This window comes from Tiliqua scincoides, chromosome 1 (genome assembly GCF_035046505.1).
Source record: "Tiliqua scincoides isolate rTilSci1 chromosome 1, rTilSci1.hap2, whole genome shotgun sequence".
Taxonomy (NCBI): Eukaryota; Metazoa; Chordata; class Lepidosauria; order Squamata; family Scincidae; genus Tiliqua; species Tiliqua scincoides.
This window is the reverse complement of record NC_089821.1, coordinates 157,702,938-157,728,955: the sequence shown is the minus strand read 5'-3', so window position 1 is coordinate 157,728,955 and position 26,018 is coordinate 157,702,938. Positions and strand designations below refer to the sequence as shown.

Below are 26,018 nucleotides of genomic sequence, written 5' to 3'. Positions count from 1 at the left end.
ACCAGCATCTGAGGGAGGGCGCCTAATGAGCTCAAAATGGCGTTTCTGAAGTGTAAGATTGGACTGTAGATCTCTGGGGAAAATGGTCGAAAAATTAAGTGAATAAAACAAAAATGAATGCAAATTATGATCTAATAGTACATTGATTTGTAGTCAATTAGTGCTGCATCCAACACATTAGATAATTTCATTCACATTCATAAGCGTATTCTCCTGTTATTTAGATGCTGTCATTCCCGTTTCCTTGAAATGCACAACGCAATGAATGCAGTGATCTTCACAGGGCAGAATTTATGGCATATTTTTTCTTTAGAGCTAGCCAAACAGAATGCCTTTATTTAAAAAAAAATGGAAGAAGGAAAAAGGCTATGGACCGAATTAAGATAAAACCAAAAGGGCATGTTGGTTTACGAGATATTATCTAAGATGTAAGAAAAGGGGGATTTCAGAACAGAATCTGTTTAGCAGGCATTCAGTTTGGGGGGAAAAATTAGCATTGCAGATAGAGATGGAAGAATGATGACTTTTTGTCTTGTGCATTCATTGTCTTCAATCAGCCTATTGTTTGTATCAGTGACGCTGCTGCACGTGTGGGAGTACAATTCACTGCTGGACGCCTTCTCATTTCAGTCCTTTCAGAAATTCCATAGAGTTTCCTCTTATCTCCTATCAATCCGAGTGCCTCGTTCAAAGCATGGCAGATATCGCTGGACTGTGTGACCTGGATGTTTTGCATTGCCGAACTTTCTTGCAGAAACAACATGCGTCTATGATGATGACTGCAATTCCTAAGGCACATTTACATGTTTTGTCTCTGCTACCTCTGCCTTCAAAGCCTAGTCACACTGCAAAGAAGGGATGGAAAAGGGTGATGGGTCCTTTTCACCTAATTGTTGCTTTCCCCCTTGGCTGACTGAAAAAAAAAACACCCTTCTATGGTTTGTCTCACCCACTAGTTGGTTCTAATACAGGTGTGTGCCACTTAATGACAGGGACACATTCTCCAATTCCTGTTGTTATTTGATTATGTCGTTAAGTGAACATACAGTCAATCTATTGCCTTTGTTGTGTGAACAGACACTCCCTGCCAGACACTTGCTGGCTGCAGGCTACTGGAGATATATTGCCTTTTCTTTAAGAGCCTTTCTATAGTGTAAAGAGACACTCTACTGCAGGCTATGGGAGACCTGACTGTCTCATTAAGAGCATCTTTATTGTGCTTTGACCACCGTCATATATGTGGTCCATCATTAAGCGAATGGTTGTTAAGCGGCTCATGCCTGTATTCATAAACATAAATTAGCATCTTGATGCTGGTGAAGTGATTCCCACATTGGTAGCAAATGTGTGAAATGGGCCTCATTGATCAAGAGAAAGGGCCAAGAATGTGACTACTGCAATAATTAAACTGGGAGATGAGAGAGAAACTTGGAACTTACCAACAGCAGGTGTGAGAAGAGTGACCTGTGGAATATGGAGCAGCAGATCATGGGAACTGCTCAGAAAATCAAAAAGAGGTGTGTTTTGAACCCCATGGTGGTGGGGAGCCCCTCAGCCCCTTTTGGAGTGGAGAAATGGATGGTGGGAAAAAGACTGAACACACTCTTCCCTCAGTTCTCCACCCAAATGCCCCTGCAGAGACAATCACAGGGGAAGGAACCACCCTGATTTCTGTTGAAGGGGCCAAGCCTCCTTTTTGACTGCCAGTAAAACGGATTGTAAAGCATCACCACTTGAGTATGACCTGCTTACTCCTCTTCAGCCCAGAGCCAGGCATAACCCAGCTAAGCTGCCCACTTGGGACAAGGAGGAAGAGATCCATGTGGTCACACAATGGCAGTGAGCTGTCTCAAAGGGCTGTTGGGAGTGTTAACATAATGAAAACGTTAATCACGTTGTGAAGGAAAAGAATTGCGTAAATTATCAATAGCAGTTCTGCAAAAATTAAACACTTTTTTTTAGAATATGAGGGTAAAGTAGCCATGGCAACAAAGAGTCAACTACTATTGCAATTCACAATCAAAGACCAGCTACCCCCAAAGACCAGCTTTCAGCCTTCTTCTGCCTCAAGCCATCTGCACTGTTCAAGAAGAGGAACTGTATGTCGGTGAAACAGATCCATTCGTAACCCAGCAACAAGTTACATCTTTGAAGTCAGAAATGATTGTTCTGCCCATATAAGAAGCAATTTCTACAGTCAGTGAAGAGTAAAGCATTCTTTCAAATAACTTCAGAAGCATTGCTGGTTTACAAATAACAGCTCTGAAGTTTGATACTTTCACTTTAGGAGGTGTTGTTGCACCTATAAAAGTGCAAAAAATAAGGCTGGAGAATTCCATTGTCAAATGCTGCCCAAAGTGAAACTCCATCATAGATCTGAGGTTGCCCCTGGTCAGAACATGAAATTGAATACTATGGAGCCCACTTAAATTTGCTCCTTCATATGGTCAAGGAGGAGCTGTGCAGTCCTCTAGTACAGTTGCGTGCCTGCCATAGACCTCCCTGGGGCAAATGCCCCAAGCACTGACCGCTAGGACCCTGCAGAAGCCTCTCTGAGGCTCCCAACGGGGGAGGACACTATGCTTCCAGTTTGCTGGAAGCACAGTTTATAGCACCGGGGAACCTCACAGAGGTTTCCCTGGCATGGGAGGAGGTCACACGAGGCTCCATGAGCCTCTGGTGAGTGGGGGGGGGGGTGGATTTTTGCGCTGAAGGCAGCGATAGCCCACGGGGGGCAGCGATAGCCCGTGGGGGGTGCCATCGCGGAGCTTTACCCCGGACACAGGCCTGCAGAGGTTCGCAGCTGCCCTAGTACTAGACAACTACAGGAGTCTTTTTCTCCTTCAGTGGAGGTTGTGATGGATATGTACAATCTCCTGGTTTTAGAAGTAGGCTACTTCAGAATGCCAGATGCAAGAGAATGGAACCAGAATGCAGGTAGCCTGTTGTCTTATGTGCGCCCTAAGGCATCTGGTGGACTGCTGTGAGATATAGAAAGCTGGACTAGATGGGCCTTTGGACTGATGCAGCAGGGCTCTTTTTGCGTTCTCACATGCACCAGAGAAGCAAGCACATGTTTGGATGACAGCATCACTATTCAGTGAATCCCTTATCACCACATTCCCCTATCCTGCCTTCTCCTTAATCTATGACCTGCTTTATGAATTGCCCCCACCAAGGAGATGGTGCAGAGGTAAGGGGGATAACCTTTGTTCTATTATCTACAGCAGGGGTGTCAAAGTTATTTCATAGCATTCATGGTGCCTGTTGAGGGCTGGAAGTGACATCGTTAAGCAGGAAGTCATTAAGCAAATGATGGCTAGAAATAAGCACTTTGTTCTCACATAGAAACTCAGTAGCTGCTAATCACATGAGAGAAAAAAGTGCAAATCTTGATCATATTTTCAAGATACAGGAGAGCCCAATAATAATGCTGGGAGAGCCCAATCATGATAAAGGCCTGATGAAGAGCTTCTAGGGGCCAGATCTGACCTGCAGACCTTATGTTTGACCAGTAACGAACTTATCCCTCACTGCTCCTGGGGCAAAGGTTCACGATGCTTCCCCCCATGCAATGCCACCCCCCCATACTTGCCCAGTGTGATGGAGCCTTGCACGACTCCAGGACCAACTGAGGAAGCACTCTGAGGCTTCCTGTGCAGTCTTGGAGACGCATGAGACTCAGTGCCCAGGGTAGTTGCCCTGTTTGCCCTGCTCCAGGATTGCCACTGTGTTAGACATCTCTGAACTAGAGCAACCAGTTTCTAAAGCTTAATCTGGCCAGGACGCCAGCTGTAACATTAATGCTTTGAGGGATGCAAGGCAAGATATTTAAGAATGCATTGACTTATAGAAAATATGCCTAAAAAGCACATGGTGTTTCATGCAATTGCACCAAGGTGACCCTAGGCAATTGTTCAGCGGTACTTCTTTAGTAGCAAGCTCTGCAGTGTACATCATTATTTTGAATATTTCTTCTCCTGATCTTCCTTTTGCCACATGCTGGCTGGATATATATGCTTCACACACATTTCAGTTTGCCTTCTACAAGTACAGAAGTTCCACCTTGAGGCTTTGATTCCCTGAAGGAGGCAGAGGAACATATGTGAAAGTGGAGCATTTCCTAGATCTGAGAGGACAGTGCAGAATAAAAACTTTCTCTTTCCAGAACTGGCTTCTTTTTCGGGGTTCAGGAGGCAGAAGGAGGCCAAAATCCAACCACCAGTCCACGACAGAGAATTCATTTGCGCTGCAGAACAAAAGGTAAATGGTGATGCAGAGGCCATTGCAGGGCTCAATGTTGTCTTTATTATGTGATTCATGTTGATTGATTCTGGTAGTGTATGTATTGTTTTATAGCACGTGTATCATATGTAAGAGATTGTGGTTGCACGTTCAATTGACAGCACAATCCTGCTGAAGACTTCCGCTGGTGCAGCAGCCACTGTGCTGGCCTAGAGTGTTGCAATTGTGCCATAAAGTGCTCACGGATGACTCTAGACTAGTGTTTCTCAAACTGTGGGTCAGGACCTACTAGGTGGGTCGCGAGCCAATTTCAGGTGGGACCCCATTCATTTCAATGTTTTATTTTTAATATATTAGACTTGATGCTACCATGGTATGCGACTGCAATTGGGGAAATGTTGCAGTCCTGTACTTTTAACAAATTGCTATGTATATTCTTTTAACAATGATAGTAAATGTGGGTAGGATTGCCACCTAGGATTATTAAAAAAATGTTCCTGCTTGATGATGTCACTTCCGGTCATGACATCACTTCCGTTGGGTTCTGACAGATTTTCATTCGAAAAAGTGGGTCCCAGTGCTAAATGTGTGAGAACCACTGGTCTAGACTAAGCAGTGCTGGCAGAAAGGCCTGCGCCTGCTGCATGCGAGCCTCCAGCTGCCAGCAAAGGTAAGAGAAGCGCTAAACTGCACAGGGGTTTAGGGAGGGAGGCACAGAGGTGGGTTGCATTTCAGGGCATGGAAGGGTGGAACAGGGGGGCAAATCCTGCCGGGGGGGCGGGAACAGCAGAGGCTGTATGCTGTCCTCCCTCCTCTGGCCCTGAAAGCCCTACACATGGTTACTTGGACTTGAGCCAGTAAATTAGCCTTGCCTACCTTCAGGGTTGTTGTGAGGACAAAAGGAGGGAAGGAAGTATATACACAGCCCTGAGCTCCTTGGAGGAAGAGTGGTATTCAAATGTGAAAGATAAATAAAATAAATATAAACAAGCATCTCCACTTGCTGTTTCAGGTTCAGCCAAGGCGAGTTCTCCAAAATAACAGCTGGCAAACTCAGGGCTTTGAGGACCGAAGCTGGGGGAAAGTTGGCGGGCAACACAGAGGGCACTTGAGGTTACCATTGTAACTTTTCAGCCCTCAGTCATTAGCCCTGGGTTAGAACACAAAATGTCCTGCGATATTTCCTCTCAGAAAGTCATCCTCCAAATGAGACTTCTACCGCCCTCTGTTTTAACAAATAAATATCCACAGGGGTTCTCAGGGATCATTTATGAGTCTTTTGGAAGGAAGGGAATGATACTTTCGTATGCCAACAGGATATTCAGGCAATTGTGTCAAGTGCCAGTTCAGCACAAGCAGTAAGTAGGAGTTACATTGAAAGCAGCTGTGAGACAAGATAAGGCTGCCAAAGTCAAGCAATGGGCAAATGCACTTTGAAATGCGTTGTAATTGGGGCACTGGCTCAGTGAACTGCCTGCAACTAATTTATACACATGAAGAAATTCTCTAGCAGTGAAATCGTACCATTCTACAGAGCACACTTTTCACAACTAATTCAATGCCTTGGGGAGGAGAATCCATGCATTTATTTAGTCGTCTTTATTAGTAACAGTATTTATATACCGCTTTTCAACTAAAAGTTCACAAAGCGGTTTACAGAGAAAAATCAAATAACTAAATGGCTCCCTGTCCCAAAAGGGCTCACAACCTAAAAAGATCCAAATGAATACCAGCAGACAGCCACTAGAACAGACACTGCTGGGGTGAGGTGGGCCAGTTACTCTCCCCCTGCTAAAAAAAAGGAGCACCCACTTGAAAAAGTGCCTCTTACCCAATTAGCAGGGGTCTTTAAATACAGTTTAAGTGAGAAACAAAGAATGGCTTTGATCCAGCTCCAGTCTAGTGCAGATCGCACCTCCATCCATATCAACAGTGGTATCCAGATGGTTCAGTGATGGCCAGATGGGTGTTATGATACAGATGTGGACATGCATCCACATCTGTACCACCTGCACACAGAAGCAGCTTCCAGATGTAGGTCTCTCTGGCCAGATTGGAGCAAATGAGCCCTGTGGCACCTTAAAAGTGATGCCATCTTGGGGATGCTTACTTAGAAGTAAGTCTCCCTAAACTTCTTAAGCATTGGTTCTCAAACTTTTTAGCCCTGGGACCCACTTTTTAGAATGACAGTCTTTCATGACCCATCATAAGTGATGCCGTTAACCTGGAAGTGATGTCATGCCCAAAATTGATATCATCAAGCAGGAAAATTTTTAACACCCCCCATATGACAAAATCAAATCAAATTAAGTAAATTAAAAGTTTACAATAAGTATAAGTTTAAAATGTATTTAAAATAAAGAAGACCCCTCCTAACCCTCTCTGCTTTTTTTTAAAAAAATTTCCTAAACATCCCAAAGGCTGCAATCCTATCCACACTTACCCAAGAGTAAGTCCCATTGGTTATCATTGTTAAAAGCATATACAGTGTAGCCTGTTCAAAGTACAGATCTGTCATATTTCCCCAAATGCAGTCACATACCATGGTAGCATCAAGTCTAATATATGAAAAACAAAATATTGAAATGAATGAGGACCCACCTGAAATTGACTTGCAATCTACCTAATGGGTCCAGACCCATAGTTTGAGAAATTTGCTGCCTTAAGCAAATGAATACAGCATACAGCATTTGGGTTGTATGGCTAAAATCCTGCACACAGTTAGGCTTCTTAATTCCACTGAACTAAGGAAGTAATTAACCATACATACTTAATAAGCAAAACTCCCAGAGGGACAAACCTACTTCCTTAATGCATAACAGGAACCTAACAGTGCTGGGGGGGGGGCCCTAGGTCAAAGCCTCCAGACTGTCTTCTGATGGTGGACTGAGCATGATTACTGCGACTGATAGTGAGAGTTCAGGACCCAGCTGATGGGTAAGAATCCTCAGTCAGTGCCCGACCTGCCCAAACCAATACCACCCTGGGACCTAGTCACATACTTCATGGTCTTCCTGTGTTCATCCTTGGGGAAAACCTGGTGAAAGGTCCTTTTAATCCCCATTTTATAGGTAGGAGATCTGAGCTGATCAAACGTAAGTTATCTAAAGCTACCCACTAAATTCCTGGTTAAGGTCAGACAAAGCCCATGTTTCCAGGTCTGAGGGCCAGCCTACAGGCAATGAGTGTTACTAGCCCTGAGGGGCTTTTAGGATTTTCCTTACTCAGTAGCAGCTGGATTGAAGCCCACGTTCTTTATTCGATGGACCTCCATGTACAGACACATTCTATCTCATTTTTGTATAGTTTAGTCCTTACAAAGAATGTACTATTGCTCTCTAGTGGAAGGACAAGAAAGTATCCTAAAAAGAAGAGTGCAATTTTTCATTAACATTAATCACATAATATATTAATACCTAGAATGTAGTATCAATAAGCACAAGTGATCAATTAATTAACTGAATAATTAACCAAAACTCTGATAAGGAATTAACTTTTTTCATAATGGAGAGACAACCCTAATTATATCATTCAGTTCATTTATTAGGGAAGAACAGGCACATTTATTTATCCCCTAGCTATTAAGGCCTATTTGCTGCCCTTTGACTGGTAAGTGTTGCCACAGTCCAATGAGCGAGTAAGAAATTTACAACTTTGAAAGACTTCCAGGACGCAGAGATAACATCAACGAAAGATGAACTGATCACAGAAAACTGGACAGATGAAAGGGAGATAGCAAAATATGCGTAAATGGGATGACACCGCTAGATACACACAAACAGATAAAGAACAAAGCATCCCATAAATCAGCTCTGCTCAGGAGGACAAAAAATGGCATTCATCAGGCCCAAAATTACTCATCCTCATGACTTTGATAATGTTATAGTGACCAGCTTGCTGAACTTTGCACAGGCCAGTGATTTAAAAATATTAAATCTACTGCTCAGATGTCACTTTGTATGGAAGAATGTCATTGTCTTGTTTAATCCTTCATTACTAGGCTGGCTGACCTTTGACTGAAAAGTGCTGACATGGTCCTGTGAACCCTGGAAATGATAGCACCATGTTATGTTACAGACAAGGTGCAAACAGACACAGACCAAAGTCGTCCCTTCATAAACTGAGCATCAGTTGAAAGAAGTAAACACAAGAGGATAAAAGAGGTTGTACAGGAGTAAACGGTGTTCTAGTAGTATCTATGTATGTTCCAAATATGTTCCACTTAAATATCAATGACTAGAATTCAATTAAAATTCTGAAGGCATAAAATTATTACAAACTGGTTGGCAACCTTCAGTCTCGAAAGACTATGGTATAAGCCTACAGCACCCGGTATTCCCAGGCGGTCTCCCATCCCAGTACTAACCAGGCCTACAGTATGTACACAAACTACGTGAAAAGAAAACACAAGCATTAGCAGATTTTACAGCAACTAACTCAGTACAGCATTCCCGGGGAGAATCTAAATTACTGGCCCAATTCTAATAGGGCCTTAAGCTGCCGGAACACAAGCTCTGGCAGCATAAGTTCCTTTATGGCTTTTGCAAAGCATGACACACCATTCTGTGCCACCAGGGCACCCCCGCAATCAGCAAGTGGCCAGGTCTATGCACCAGCATGTGGAGAAGGAGCCCTGACACAGGGCAGGGGATGGGAGGCAGGGGTGAGCAGAACAGGGCAGGGAGGAACAGAGTGGAGAACAGGGCGGGAGGAGGGCAGACTGAGGTCAGGAAGGGTTCATAAGCAGCAACAGTGCCACTGATATCCCATCCTCCTTCCCAGCCTCAATCCACCTTTTTAGGACCACTCAGGCTTTTACTAGATAAATCTAGTCTCAGTAGATCCATTCAAGTGGCAAAGGCTTACCCCTAGGAAAGCAAAGAAAGCAAACAAATATTTCCTTACCCAGTGGAGATATCCAGGGCCTGGAATTCCCCCTTGGGTTACAATGCATGCTCCATTGGCTCAGCTGCATCCCTGCATTGGGAGTTATGTAGGATTGGGCTGTGTTACTTTTTCACCTTCCTTTCGAAGTTCATTTTCCACCTTCATTTTTCTCTCTGCAATACAACATTCATGAAGAAATATCATTCATTTTAGAGTTTGGGTGGCATGGCCAAATTAACTTCTACCCACCCACTCATTCATGAGAAGGCCAGTAAACTACATGACAGTGGGCTGCATCATAGCAAATTACAAAGGGCAGATATCGGACAGAGATAATGGTACCTGCGTGGCTGATAGGTTATCTAGGAACTACTGCTGAGGGTCCATCTTATTTTGAAGAGGCTGCAACAGATGATACCTCCAGCAATTAGACAATTGTAAATATGTTATACATTGTGTTCTAAAGTGGTGGAAGAAAAGGGGGGAAAAACCAGGGATGTGAAAATCCCCTGCAGCTAGACTCAAGTCGAGTCCCAAGTCCTCACCCCCCCCAACTTGACTTGTGCACAAGTCTTAATGGGTGGCCATTGGAACTCATCCAGAGTGTTTTTGGGACTCGATTTGACTCAAGTGATGTGTCTTTTCCATACATATATCAGGCGCAGCTCTGCGGAAAAAAACAAAGCTGCTGGCAGGGGGGGTGTTGGAGTTCTCATTAAATACTCCCCGCATGTCCGCACCCATCCCATCAATAAACAAAAGCTCTGCTGTTCTTCGAGTAAAGGCAGAAATGTAGAACGCGCTGATTGGTTCCTGATGAATTCCAGCCACGTACAAACCCCCATTCACATCACAATTCCCAATTCTGCCCTCAGAAGGGGTGCCAAGCACAGACAGACCTACATGGAGGGAGGGAGGGAGGAGGCGTCACAACTTGGCAAGGCAGGAGAGGATGGGCAGCGCAAGCATGGGGACAGAAGTGGCGAGCGGGAGGAGGGTAGCACACAAGAGCTGGGAGGCTTACCAGTATGACCCAAGCCGTTGCAGCTCTACTCAGAAGTAGTCCCATTACAGGCAGTCATTCAGTGAGGCCACTGGAGCCATGAGTTTCTCTTTCATCACTAAGAACTACCTCCCACCCAGCAACAAACCCCCCATTCACATGGCAACTCCTGAACCCCTGCTAATTGGGTAAGAGGCACTTTTTCAAGTGGGTGCTCCTCTTTTTAGCAGGGGGAGAGTAACTGGCCCACCTCACCCCAGCACTGTCTGTTCTAGTGGCTGTCTGCTAGTATTCATTTGCATCTTTTTAGATTGTGAGCCCTTTTGGGACAGGGAGCCATTTAGTTATTTGATTTTTCTCTGTAAACCGCTTTGTGAACTTTTAGTTGAAAAGCGGTATATAAATACTGTTAATAATTCTGCCCTCAGAAAGAGCGCCAAGCAGCACACCACAGATGGACCAACAGGAAGGGAGGCAGGAGGCATCCAAGCTCGGCAGGACAGAAGGACACAGGCACTGCTAGTGAGGGGACTAAAGCAGTGGATGGGCGGGCACATTGCCCACAGCAGCCAGGAAGCTTACAACCCACTCCTTTGCAGCTCTACTCAGTGGTCACAGTCTGAGTCTCATTGCTGTCAATGGGGATTCCTCCCAGGTGAGGATACTAGGACTGCACATTCATTGTTTTCGAGGAAAAACTCCAAATCCTGAGTCACTTCCAGTTTCAAAACATGCATAACTCGAGACCACACAAGTCAGGGAAAACATGTTTTAAAATTTAAATTTTATATTTTAAAGTTTTTTTCTTTTTGCAGCCCTCGACACTGTGCCAGATGTTTGATGCAGCCCTCCAGTCAAAAAGTTTGGAGACCCCTGCTCTACGGCTTGGGGAGGAGAGTCCACTAAGGTACCTCACTGAAAGTCTCCATGAGGCTGGAGCTGGGTACAACTCATTTATACTTCCTGAGGTAGGAATATGCTTATTCAGAACAATCTAGCCTTTTTTCTTTAAAGGAAACTAGGCAATTAAAGCCATTGTCATCTTTTCCCCAGACCAACAGATTGCAGCCAGAAGGTAGCTGTGAGGAGTGTCATCTCCAAGACAAATGCAAGAATGTTTCTGGATCACATTCCACAAACTTCTATCAGCAGTAAAAGTAGGATGTAATCAAAAAGCCCGGATATGGAGGGTAGTCAGAAGAGGCACTTCCAGAAGAACTTCCAGAGATGATGGAAAAGTATCTCCTGCTTGTCCTCTCAGGGGCAACCTTCTATTGGGAGGTGTCAGGTTATCACAGGCCCATCTGTAAACAAAGGCATAAGCAGGTTCCCTGGGCAGTGTCAGGATCACACTCAGTGTGACACTGTGTTTGGATGTTCAGAGATTCCTTCCCTCATTGCTTTCTTTTTCCAGGCTTAACAAAGGAACTGCTAAAACCCTTGTAGCCTGATAAGATGACAAGAAAGTCTTTTAGTGTTACTGATTGTATACAATAGGTGGAATGATAAATTATTTCCTACAGTGTACTCTGAGTGGGTTGCGACTTTTTCAAGAGAGGCACGACAAATTCTGGTCTTGAAGTCTCTATAAATGAGAAACTCAGTTTTCTTTTTCCCCCCTTCCAATGTTTTGCTTTATTTAAAAACTAAAAGAGCAAGAACTGTGAAAATACCTAAATAAGAAGCAATGGAAATAATTGCAGCTGCAATAAAAAATATATTAAAAATACATTGGTCTAATTTGACTAAAATGGCCACATGAGTACAGTACACATATTACAAAGAATAATGGTTTTTGTAACATTAAAGCTTATTTTACTGTCTCTTGACATACATGTACCTATTTGTTGTCTTTTGTACTCTTGCCTTCTTCCCCAGAGCTGAGGGCAAGTTCATTTTATTTTCACAACATTTTTAGGATCCAGGACAACAAAAAATAGTTGTGACAAGGGTGACCAGATAGAATGGAGGACAGAGTGTCTATACCTTTAACCATTGTATGGAAGAGGGAATCTTGGCAGACGCAGCTTTTTAAACCCTTCCAGGTTGAGCTGCACCTACCAAAAATCCCTCTTTTATATAATATGTATATAGAAGGTATAGGCACTTTGTCCTCCATTCTATCTAGTCACCCTGATTGTGGCTAAGTATGATTATACTAACTGGAATGAGGTAGTTTAAGGCCCATTTCTTTCAATTGAAGTAGGCCAAATTAATGCAAGGTCAGGAGAGCAATTCCTGAGCCTTAATTTTTTTTTTTAAAGGACAAATGAATTTTTGGGAGGTAGTTGGATCTGAGCCATTGGACAGAGGAAGGGGAGGTTCACCCTTTTCCCCCATAACTATTTTTTTCTGATTTAAATCACTGACACTATGATTTGTCCCATATTGGAAAATCTACAGATACCCTACACCACTGGCATCCGGGGGGGGGGGGGAGGGCAAAGCAGTAAGTTTCTTCAGGTACTGCAACACCCATGTAAAGCAGCCCCTTTGCCTTGGCTTCTGAGCCATTCAGGGAGGTGAGAGTAAAGCATAGGAGAAGCCTCCACGTTGCTTTCACAGATGCAACTGATTCAGAAGCCAAAGAGGAGGATCTGCTTTACATGGGCATCCAGGCACCTGAAGAGACTTCCTGTGTTGCCACCTCTGCAGGAACACCAGTGCCCTACACAGATAAATTAGCAACTTTGAGAAAGGAGGAAGTAAAACTTCATGAACAGAAAGGTTCAAACCACTTCACCCCATCCATGCTGCAGCCGCAATCTCATTCTTTTTGGAGGGGGAACCTCATGGCTCCTTGTTCTTTTGGGGGAAAAAACAACCACTAATCACTAGTTTAGTAACACAGAGCCCAATCCTATGCAGGCTGCCCATGCTGTGGTACAGCAGCGCTGAAATGGCCAAATTTGTCTGCCATGACTGATCTTTTTATTAAAGGAACCCCTGATAAGCTTCTGAGCAACACCAGGGAACATTTGATGGAATATGCTTTAAAAAACCACTGGCTTAGATCATTCTCTCTGAGTCTAAAGGTACATACTCAAAGTCACTGAAAGTGGATGAGCTTCTGCTTTATACAGTAGTTAACATACTGATTGGAATGAAATACTAGCCTCATTGTATTGCAAGAAAAGCCTCTATGAGGTTTCAGTCTTACACATGCCTACCTGAAAGTGCCATTGAACTCATTGGGCTTACTTCTGAGTAGGCATGCAAACGATTTTGGTCACTAGTGGTGTTACCCCCCCAGTGCATGCCACCTCTTCAGTGCCTGTCACCCAGTGCGAGCCACACCCCTCGCACCCCCTAGCAACACCACTGCTCTGTTACATGCTTCCAGGGCCACTGCTGCAAATAGCCAGCAACATGGTGCATACAGCAGCAGCTCCCAAAGCCTCCACCAGTGATGAAAAGTTGGTGGCAGATGTGTGTTTTGAGCAGGAAGGGGGGGCAAGGGAAGTTTGGGGCAGGGAGTGGATGGGGGAGCGGTAAATCTCAGTAGCACTGGCATGTATCAGGATCCTATCTCATCTTTCCCAGGATGCCCTGCCCCTTTTCTTTCCTCAAACACCAGCAAAATGCCTGGTGTAGGTCTGAGGAGTCCCATAGGCAATCGAGCGGGGGGGGGGTAGGAAAAATATTTACTTAGCTTCTGTGAGTAAATATCCTGTAAGCCTACAGGGGGGAGGGTAAATAAAAGAAATATTTCTGACTGGCATGCTCTAGAATAGCCAACTTTCTTAAAAGGGTTAAATGGAATCCCAATGGTGTAGGACGGCGTGCTCAAAGTTTTTGGCAGGAGGGCCACAACATCTCTCTGACACTGTGTCGGGGGCCAGAAAAAAAAGAATTAATTTACATTTCAAATTTGAATAAATTTACATAAATGAATATATTAGACAGGGAAAATGAATGAATGAATTCAATCCAGTTTATGATCCCATTCACCCTAATAAGGGGGGATCTTCATGACAGTTTATGATCCCATTCACCCTAATAGGGGGGATCTTCATGCCAGTTTATGATCCCATTCACCTTAATAGGGGGGATCTTCATGCCAGTTTATGATCCCATTCACCCTAATAGGGGGGATCTTCATGCCAGTTTATGATCCCATTCACCCTAATAGGGGGGGGATCTTCATGCCAGTTTATGATCCCATTCACCCTAATAGGGGGGATCTTCATGCCAGTTTATGAGCCCATTCACCCTAATAGGGGGGGAATCTTCATGCCAGTTTATGATCCCATTCACCCTAATACGGGGGATCTTCATGCCAGTTTATGATCCCATTCACCTTAATAGGGGGGATCTTCATGCCAGTTTATGATCCCATTCACCCTAACAGGGGGGGAATCTTCATGCCAGTTTATGAACCCATTCACCCTAACAGGGGGGGAATCTTCATGCCAGTTTATGAACCCATTCACCCTAATAGGGGGGGATCTTCATGCCAGTTTATGATCCCATTCACCTTAATAGGGGGGATCTTCATGCCAGTTTATGATCCCATTCACCCTAATGGGGGGATCTTCATGACAGTTTATGAGCCCATTCACCCTAATGGGGGGATCTTCATGACAGTTTATGAGCCCATTCACCCTAATAGGGGGGAATCTTCATGCCAGTTTATGATCCCATTCACCTTAATAGGGGGGGGGGGAATCTTCATGCCAGTTTATGAGCCCATTCACCCTAATAGGGGGGAATCTTCATGCCAGTTTATGATCCCATTCACCCTAATAGGGGGGGAATCTTCATGCCAGTTTATGATCCCATTCACCCTAATAGGGGGGATCTTCATGCCAGTTTATGATCCCATTCACCTTAATAGGGGGGATCTTCATGCCAGTTTATGATCCCATTCACCCTAATAGGGGGGGAATCTTCATGCCAGTTTATGATCCCATTCACCCTAATAGGGGGGAATCTTCATGCCAGTTTATGATCCCATTCACCCTAATGGGGGGATCTTCATGCCAGTTTATGATCCCATTCACCCTAATAGGGGGGATCTTCATGCCAGTTTATGATCCGATTCACCCTAATAGGGGGATCTTCATGCCAGTTTATGATCCAATCACCCTAATAAGGGGGAATCTTCATGCTAGTTTATGATCCCATTCACCCTAACATGTGCTGTGGGCTGGGCGAGATCTCTCTCTCTCCCCCTCCCTCCCTCTCCCGCACTCCCCTGGCTCAGGTTGCGGGAGGGGAGGGGAGCCGAGCCCAGCCGAGTGGAGCCCAGCCCAGCCCATGGGAAGGGCAAGGCAGGGAAAGACCTCCCGCTGGGGATCTTTCTCTCTCCTGCACTCCCCTGGCTCAGGTGGCAGGAGGGGAGCGGAGCCCAGCTGAGCGGAGCCCAGCCAAGCCCATGGGCAAGGCAGGAAGAGACCAGCCGGCAAGCACGCAGAGTCTTTTATAGTGGTAAGTAATGTGAGACCTGCAAGTCTCACATTACCTTCCCACTATAAAAGGTCCTGCGCATGCGCTGGGCTTGTCTTTCCTTCGCTGCCACTGAGCTCAGCAACAGCGAGGGAAAGCAAGGCATGGAGCTCCCACGGTAGGCCAGTACAGGCTGGGATGAGGGCCAGTGCCCATTGGAGATGGGGGGACCCCCTGGGGGCTGGATGGGGACCTGCAGAGGGCCACAAGTGGCCTGCGCGCCGGGGTTTGGGCATCCCTGGTCTAGGAAATCTCTGCCCCCAATTAAGCGCTATTTTCAAGATATGGAGGATAAATAAATAAACCTAAGTGGAATCAATGTAGCTAATGCAGCAGGAACTCAAGGCCAAACTGGTACATATTGTACTGCACTCACATTTAACATGAGCTCACAGCCCAATCCTAAGCCGCCCAGCACGCAGAGCTGCTGTGGTGCTAAAAATGGCTGCCACGGCATCCTAACCATGCCAGGCAACCACCACCAGCTCCTCGAGGGAAGAGGACATTCATCCCCTTTCCCCAGGTAAGTGAAGTAGTCCTGCAGTGGGGCTACTTGATTCTGCTGCAGCTCTTTAGCCGGCACAGAATCAAGGAATTCCTTGTTGGGCCACATAGCCCATTATGGGGCTCCAGATCAGGTGGACCTGAGCTCTGCAGGTCCCACCCCCTCCCTCCCCCTGCCATGCCTTCCGCTGCCTTCCGCCTGTCCCAGAACACCTCCTCCCTGCCTCCCCCCATCCGCCACCTGACATTTGCACAGAGCACCTGGCAGCAGACCACAAGACCAGCAACTGAGCTGGCCCAGCACAAGCTCACGCTGGGCTAGGTCCAGCACTGGGCCCATGGTAAGGCTTGCAAATATGCCTTATGGTACATTTGCGGCAGTGCACACCAGTGGTGAGCAGGCTTGCACGAGTCTGGATTGGGCCATCAGTTACCCCAGTTCTTTGTTGTAAAGTTGAAGGACATGATTAACCCTTCCCATGCCAATCACTTTCCTCCTGAAACTTCTACCTGAACTGTTGACCCCCATGTTTGCATATCACACCTGTGTTGTGAAATAATTCTGTTCCACAGCATTGTCAGGGTTAAAAAAAAAAGCATTTGAGAAAGATTTGAAGCAGAAGATAGCTGGCATGGAAAAGGTTAAGCACCCTTTCATTTTTTTTCAATGCAAAGCACCTTCTCTTGAGGAAACTGCTACAGAGAATTTGGCCCTTATAGTTCCACAAATGGCCTCACAGCTTTCTTGACAGACACATAGACTGGATTTGCTCAAACATTCCTCATTCACTCATCACTCATCTCTCAATCTTCTTAAAACATGGATTGACTTTGAACTTATTTTAATCTGCAGCCTGCCCTGAAGATTTGGGATTTAATGATAAAGCGTCTTGAATGCACTGAACCCACTTTTTGAAGAAGGTTATCCAAACAGAAGTAGAACATTTTGTGTGAATACAGTGTCCCTGGTTGGAAGCTGTGTGGAGAGCTTGACATACTTCATAATCTATAGCTGAACATAAAAAGATATAAAGCTTATTCCCAAAGGACTGTATTAGCAATAGTAAAGAGGCTTTGATTTTCCCATATTGGTGGTTTTGACCTATGGTTCTGCACTTCCCATATTTAGTGATTTACTTTTTACCATAGGTGCTGGATAACTGTAATGGTAGCAATATTTTGAGAAATCTTGGGAACCTACAAAAACGGGGAAAGGGGGTTTATTTATTTATTTATTTTTGCCAGAGAGATTTGATAGTGTTTCCTCTGATAAAATGTCATTGGCTTAACCTGCCTTTCTTCTGTTTAATCACTTTCAGAGGCTCATTAGGCCAAGAGGAAATAAGCTTTAAAATTCAAACCACATGCCACATTTCAAAGGACCCAAAAGTTGCAAACTGTGTCTCCATTTACCATGTCAAGTAGCATTTCATTCCCTTTAAAAAAAAAAAAAAATTAAAAAGGTGTTGGGAAATCTTTATAATTGTGAAGCTGTGATTCTTATTAAGCCTACCAGTGATGTAGTTTTTTAAAAAGCTAATATGTAACTGGATTGATGCCTTATGATTTAATCATTTCAGCAGTAGTATAATCATTTGACCTATGAGACGTTTAATTTTTTTTGAATTTATGCTGCTCCCCATTTATCCTTTCAATGTAGTTTGCTTTATATGTCATTTTAATCCTCGATAAACTATAGCAATCCAATTTAGTGATATCTCTGCATGTCAGAATTCTTTGAACATCCTGAAAACCAAGGACACTGAATGGGGAAGTTCCTTGGGAACTGCTGTACCAATGGAATGGAACCACCATAAAACACAATAGCTTCCTTTAAATTTAGGCCCCCAATTCTCCTATGCTATGTCTTGGCTGGTCACAGGTAGTACCAAGCACACTGTGATGTTCCTGGCCATCATCTAGAATGGAGGTTCATCCATGCTTCCCAATGAGTGATCCTTCAGCTACCTTGTCCCACCCAAATATTGTGAGCAAGCTACTCATACTCTGAGCATGAATAACCTGTGCATACCACTCTGAAGTGGAAGGAATACGTGGCTCTCCCATTTCAGGTAATGCTTGAGTGTTATACAATACATAATGTGCTTGACATTATAAGTGCTCAGTCTATGATTTGGATGGGAGAGTGCAACAAAGGTAACACTAATCTGTTTACAGGGGAGTTGGATTATGTTTGCTTCCATGCCTTCATATTTGTATCCTTCCCTTCCTCAGAGCCTACGTAGTCTCTTTCTCCTCCCCCCCACACACTTTTTAACCTCACAACAACACTGTAGAATACAGGGGGGCGTATCTGCAGATCCCATATCCGCGGATTCAGTTATCTGTGAATTGGGTCTGTGGGCCCCAGGCCCGTAGCCAGGATTCTAGAGGTGGGGGGGGCAACCATTTTTTCAGGGGGAGCAATTATGTCAGGTATCTAAACTGGTGTGCAAAATAAAGGATAAGTATGGAGAAACATCAAAGACCCATAACTAACCCATATTTCATTAGGAGGAAATGTTTAGGAGTTTTTTTTTGTTTTTTTTTTTTGAAAGATGCATTCATTATCTGTAAAGCAATCTAACAATGATCTGCATAGAATAAATGCATGTCTTTATGCAGTGTAAAATCTATTTGTCTACATAGAAATAACATGCAACTTATCCTTTCATTTTGGACACCAGTGCAATACACAGACTCGCAACACTGCAAAAGTAAAACATATCACTATGATGCAGGTAGTATTTACTTGTATTGAAAGCCATTCATATGCTGATGACAAAAGTAAATTTACTTTACCTAAAAGCAAAAGGAAAGATATTGAAGTAAAATATAGCAATGCCATGGAACATTAGTTTTTTACATTATTCATTACTTTTAAAAAGCAAGGTACAGAAGATTTGAATCTACCTAGTAGAGCTGAATTATCCTATCTTTCTGAGAATTGAATCTTCTTAGAACCTTTTCCACACTTAAATTCTTGGTTCTCTTTAGCTCAAAAGCTAGGTATACTAAATTAGCCATTCCTGAGTGAGACATTGATAGTCTTTGAGGTCTGTTAATTCGTGTAAGCACTGAAAAGGTCGATTCACAAACTGCTGTGCTACATGCAAAAGTTCTTACTGCCACTATCATACTGTAACAACCTTCAAAGGCACTCTGGTGCTTGTATATTTCACTGAAGAAATTTCGCTTTTCAATTTTGTTCTTCTCAAGGAAATGTTTTACTACTTTCATTTCTTCTTTACTTGGAATGGTAATATTGAAATTTTTTAGATCATTAAGCCTACCATTTTCATCATCTAAATTTTCTGCTGCAATTATTGCCTGAAGAATCTCTTCATTGTCGTGGAATCTTCTTTTTATTTCGGCTTGCACTACATCCAGAATTTCAAAAAAGTCAGAAGCATGCTTACTGTGGGTTTCACTACATGATGCTCTGTTACCTGTTGTTTCAGACACCACATAATCATCAAGTAAGGAATAAAATTTCCTTTTCCTTGGCATTTTTACTTCTTCCTCTTTAGCCAGTTTTGATGTTTCCGGCAGAATTGATTTCAGTCTCACTGTTTCTTAAGTCTTCTAGTGAACTTTCTGTAGCTTGAATTAAGTTATAGGCCTGCTCCAAGGAAATGTCATGACTTTGGAGTCCCTTATCTACTGGAGAAAGAATTTCTAAAATATTTTTCATTACCACTAGACAAAATCTAAACTCATGCTTCCGCATTATAAGATGGAGACCAGTGCTAAGAACCACATCTTCCTCAGCAAATCTTTTTCCATTATTTATTGATATTAGTTCAAGAGTTTCTGATATATGTTGTATTCTTCAAAAATTGTCCCACATACCTGAAGATGTCCTTACCATCTCTGTTTCAGCAGAGAAGAAAGAGCTTTGCCTTCATACTCAGCAGCTACGGGACAAAAAGTTGTATAATTCCACACATTGTCCAAAAAATTCCCTCACCATTGGCACAATCTCAGCTGCTTTAACTACAACTAAATGCAGCCTGTGGTTAAAACAATGGACATATGGAATTTCTTTCTTCAGTTTTTTTATATTAATGCCTGGACACCACCTTTCTTGCCACTCATAACTGAAGCTCCATCGTAACATTGGCTCAACAGATTGTTAGGATTTAAACCATACCTTTGGAACATATCTAAAGTTGTATTTGAAAAAGTCTCAGCATCCAAAGCATTTGTTGACTCTATGAGTAGCATGGATTCGTAAATTTCACCATCTTTAACATATCTAGTAGCAATTGCTATATTTTCTCTTCGATTTTTGTCTTTTGTTCCATCCTCTAAGACAGAAAAAAATGGAACATATGCATTCTTTATGTCATTGGAAACTTCCTCTTGAATGAGATCAGTCATTACTTTAAATATTTCATTTTTAATTTCTGGGGATTGGTAAGTGTCATTCCTTGGAATAATTTTATAAGATTCAGCTAGTTTTGGGTCCTTTTTGAGAGTATATTTGAATAGGTTTTTAAATAAACTTTCCTCCGCATGTTCTTCAATGTTGTATATTCCCCCTCATTGGAAGCTCATTAGCTACAAGAAACTGAATGATTTCAACAATGCTTGAAATGTAATACCTATGTTTTTCAAGCACATTGTCATTAATTAGAGTTGAAATAGGTGTGTTTGAATTAGTTCTTTGGTTTCTTTCAGACCACATTAACAAACCCTCACAAGGGTCTCAGATGAAGCATGCTTGAAAAATCCTGATTTAGTTTTATCCAATGCAGCCTTCCAATTGCTAAATCTCTTTTTTATGTAAGCTTGCTCTTTAGTAAATGGAACAAATTGGCAACATGGATAGCAAAATGCAGCATCTAGTTTTGAAGAATATTCCAACCACTTAAAATGTTGAAACCACTCTGATCTGAATGATCTGCCATCTTTGTTCTCTGGATATTTACCAAGTTTAATTTCTTAAATAGCTCTCCTACTCATGCTAAATCATCAGGAGTCTTCTCATTAATTGCCTTACTGGTGCTAGCAGAAGCAATGATATCTCTATCTCCACCTGTTGTTTCCAAAGTTTCTTGATTACACGAGTTTGAAACTCGGTTTGTTCTGACAACAAAATGGTCCACGTTGGAAGATTTCAACACTAATTCTTTTGCACTCAGGTTCTTCAGAGTAAATGTCTGTTTATTTGTGGTGTATATTCACAAATTCGCACCTGTCAACAAACCATTGCAAAAAATCACACTTTTAATGAAAATATAACAGTTTGCAGGAGCAAAGAAGCAGTGGTCACCCAACATATGCACAGGAGGGCCACACCATATATCAGCCATGGAGTTTAGGGCCTAGATCTATATTATTCCAATTTACACTAACTTTGAATTCCAATACCCATAAAAAAAACTCTGAGACCTCTAAGAAAGATTCAAAATCTTAGAGGCTAGACCCTTGCTTTCCTCTCCCCCTCCCAAAGAGAAAGGCCCTACAGACCCAAACAGTGGAAATGGTCCATCCAAAATCTCAGAGGCAAGAACCATGCTTTTCTCTTCCCCCCCCCCCCAAAGAGAAAGGCCCTACCAGACCCAAACAGCAGAAAAGGTCCATCCAAAAATCTCCTGCCTGCTCACCCCCAAATGATGCCAGAGTCACTCAGCAGCAGCCTCCAGGGTCCTGCAAATTGCCTGCACAGCCACTCAGCTCCCAGGAAGGTGATTGAAGGCACTGAGCACATTCCCTCCAGGCTTATTCATGCCTGTCTCTCTGGTGTCCTGTGACTATCTGCAGATTGCTATGGTTGGCACCTAAGGTGAGTTACTGAGCAACAGCAGCCTGAGCCAATTGGAGGAGGCTGTCTGCAGGGAGGGGCTGAGCTCTTATGGAACAGGAGCTAAATTGGAGGACATTCAACCACATTTACATGACCAGTGTGGAAAAAATGCCAGGAGGGCAAACTGCTGGCTCAGGGGGGAGCAAAAACCCCCTTGGTGCCCCCTAGCTACGGCCCTAGTGGGCCCCCCACATGTGCCCCTGGCACACGTCGCCTCTGGAGGTGAGCAGAGCTCCACTCACTTCTGCAGCATCCACTGACTTTCTGGAGAGACACCTCTCCAGAGGAGAGTCTGTAGAGTCACCTCTGGGAGTCCTCTGACATCCATCTGCGACCTCTGCCAGGCTCAGATGGAGCCTTTCAATGACAGTTTTTCTTCTTCTTAAAACCAGAAGGGACATTTTTAATGCCTTATTAGGAGGCCCAGGGAAGCCCCTGAGGATAAGCTTCCCTCGCCTCTGGAAGGGGGGCATTCACGGATATCCACGGTTTCAATTAACCACAGGCAATTCTGGAACAGAACTTCTGCGGATACCAGGGCACGCCTGTATCTTAAATTCAGAGATAATCAATGACCCGCAGTTACTCAGTCATTTTCATGGTGGACAGAAGAGCTATTTAGAACTATACAAGTGTCATTATATCCAGGTTCTCATATGCAGTAACTGTTACTGCACATGCAATAACTGTTACCCTGCACATGCCCAATCTCATCTAATCTTGGAAGCTAAGCAGGGTCAGGCCTGGTTAGTACTTGGATGGGAGACCACCCAGGAACACAGGGTGCTGTAGGCTTATACCATAGTCTTTTGAAACTGAAGGTTGCCAACCAGTTCTTTTTCCAGCTGTTTTGTAGAAATTTTTGAACATCAAATTGCTTATATGTGCTCAGGATCCACTGCTGTGCTGCAGTTGAAGGACCAACAACAGTAGAAATATGCATCCAATACTTTCTGTCACAGGACTGTCTCTTCATTTAACAATTTATATCTTCCCTCTTTAAAAAAATGGATACAGGCAGTTCAATGATGAAACCAAGCAACCAATCAACAACGAACAAGATAGGAGCTACAACAATAGCAAGTAGAATAAAAACAACACAGCAGCAAATAAAACAGTCTAGTTAACATTTCAAATCAAAAAGTAGGAGCACAGAATTTAAAAAGTCTGGGAAACAAAAACCAATTTTACTTGATACTGCAAAGTTGCAAGAGTGGGTACCAGGTATATGGACCTAGGGAGGGCATTCCACAAGCATATTGTCCAGTTACGCCTTTCCACATGCACACACACCTGGTGATGAATTTCTGTTGTTGATCTCCAAGAATGCAAACTGTGTGTTTTCCAAAGTCTGTGAGACTTTGTGTCCCCTTGATTCATGCCCCACTTGTTTGTCACAGGAGATCATTGATGGGGATTCAGAAGATCATCCGTGCTTCTTGAAGTGAGAGTGTTTTTCCATCAGTATTAAAGGAGACTGGTTTGACTTTTTGTTTTTCCAAAACAAACAAACAAATCCTCCTAGAACCCCTCTGAACTAAATACCTACCAGTCAGTTTCTAATCTGCTTCCCTAGGAAGGTGGCCAAGCAGAGTTCTTTGTACTAGGTGAAATGGATTTTCTAGATCCATCTCACTCCTGCTTCTGGTCAAAATTTGGGAGCACAACTCCATTGGTCACTCTGGGTGCTGGCCATTTATCAGCTGTTGTGCCATGGAGCCTCTATAAATTCTCTTATGAGTCTGCCAAAATCCATTTGTTCATATAATGGGTACAATCTCCTGGGAAATTCTATCTGTGCCTTTACAGTATATGTTTGGAATTTAAAAAATTCATATATATGGAGACTTTCCATTTGCTCCTTAACTTAAAATTCAGGAATGCCATTTCAGCAGCATAATGGGATGGAGAGAAGGTGCAGAACTGCTCTGTTTCACATAGGCTGCTTTGCTGTGGCACTGACTCCGGCAAATGCAAATCTGACTCTTCAAATGCAAGGCAAAGTGTCAACAGAAGCACGTTATTATGCCACATTACACAGGAGATCTAAGAGGTTTAGTGCCCGGGAATGTCTGGCATCCCTTTTAAACCCACAGCTCCCCCCTCCCTGCAAAAAGAAAAAGGGGGGGAGGGAAAACCTCCACAAATCCCTTGTGTTTATTTGAATAGATGTTGGCAGGATAATTAAATGCCCCTTTCAAACATCCTGTTTGAAATATTAAACAGTAATTAGCTTCCTAAACTTTTTTTTTCTTTTGCTTTGCTAAGGAATGAGGCCCCCTAACTGCTGGCAGGCCAAATGCTTCTACCCGCTGTGTTCCTGCCTGTGTTTTTTTTCCCATGAGAAAGTAAAGAGCTGTCATCTGAGGCAAGGTATTTCTCCCTCTTTGCACACAGTGACTGCTTGTTTCACAGAAATGGCAACTAATTTGAGCAACCCCCTCCAAATGACCATTCAAACAGAAATGGCTTTCAGAAGTATCCGGGTCAACAGCCCTCAGTAACCCAGGATAACTATTCTAGTATAGCAGAGGCCTCAAAAATAGCCCTGTATAAATAGAAACAGTTTCTATTATCATGCTGTCGCCTCAAGCATAGCACTCAACACCTCCCTTCCCGGTGAAATACTTCACTGTGATGCAACTTTGAACAAAGAAGGGGGTCTTTTCTCCACAGACTTTTTAGTTTATTGATTTTCCTTAATATGATTTACAGCCCGTCTATGTATTTCCCCTTCTCTTGTAGCTTGAAAAGGCCAGTTCTTAAGCCCATGGAAAATGGAAGGCCTCTTGTTCTTTTTCTTTCCTTTAGGCCTATATTAAGCATCTGCAACTGGATGTCCTGGGAGCTTATCTTGCACCCTGAAGAAGTACCAGCTGGCCCTCCAGTTGCCAATGCAGAAACGAAAACAGCATGCCAAGGGAATGTATCAACGGCAACTGGATTTGGAGGGATGGTGAGGTGGTTCCCTCCCTCCACTGCTCACAGTGGCCCTCCTTCAAAAATAGTTGCAGGACTTAATAACAATAGAATAACATTGGAGGTGTTGAAGTTCTGTTAGCTGGATAAACATAACCCTCAGAGGGTCATCATGCACATCTGAGCCTTTGGTCAAAAGAAATAACTCAAGGTATCCTGATTGTGAGCCCATATTACACATGGGAAAACCCTGAAGAGTTGACCCACTGCTGAAATATAAGCAGTACAATGACTTTCTAAACCAAACTGTTTATATGAGGTCTTTGTTCCTATCTCAGCAGAATCTAAAATGCTGTCACTATAGTATCACAGAAGAAGGATATCAGTTGTCACCACACTACATTGGGAATTTATGATTTGGGCAGTGGGTAGGACATTCAAGTAATCTCACTTCATCAGATTGTGTCACCATATGAAGCTGCCTTATGGCAAGTCAGTCCATTGGTCAGCCTAGCTCAATATTGTCTAACAGACTGGGAGACACTCTCCAGGGTTGCAGACACTGATCTTTCTCAGCCCTACACAAAGATGCCACGGATTGAGTTTAGGAACTTCTACATACAAAACAGTCTACCACAAAAGTATAGAGCAAGTCACAAAAATAAGTGAAATAAATATCACTTATTAGGCAAAGGCCATGACATCTGGCGACATATAATATTTGCCCTCAATCACAGAATATTGCTCTTACTTGGAAAGCACACTGTTTGAGAAGCCTTACTCACTCCTGACTCTCTCAAATATGATGGAGATTGAGCTTGGGTTTGAACATGAAATTTGTAATTGTTTCTTGACTGTGCACACCAGTTTTCATTCTTGTTTCCCCATCTCCAAGGCATATATCATGTTACCTGTGGGGGTTTTTTAAAAAAAGATTTTTTTCCCTGCACCACTTTGAAAATGTGTGTAGGGTCAAGCAGGTGCTTGAACTTAAACCAGAAAAGTGTGTTGTAAATACACATACCATATCTCATTGTCATCTCTTCATTTTGAAGCCAGATATTGCATTGGGGAACATTGAAATTTTTTCCCAATTTTTCTATGTTGCATTGGGGAACACAGAAATACATGTAGGAGTTGATCAAGGAATCATACTTGAACATGTAGAATTTTGCCCCAAACGACACTCTGATAGCTCAG

At 43.3% G+C, this 26,018-nt stretch overlaps 1 long non-coding RNA gene across 1 annotated transcript; it reads right to left on the bottom strand.

Annotated features, from left to right (window-relative positions):
- Positions 1 to 124: 124 nt before the first annotated feature.
- Positions 125 to 21,838, bottom strand: LOC136636694 (uncharacterized). The gene is made up of 3 exons (XR_010793541.1): positions 21,700 to 21,838; positions 9,151 to 9,305; positions 125 to 4,249 (listed from the first exon to the last, which is right to left on the bottom strand). It is a non-coding gene; the product is annotated as an uncharacterized lncRNA (long non-coding RNA).
- Between the last annotated feature and the right edge of the window lie 4,180 nt (positions 21,839 to 26,018).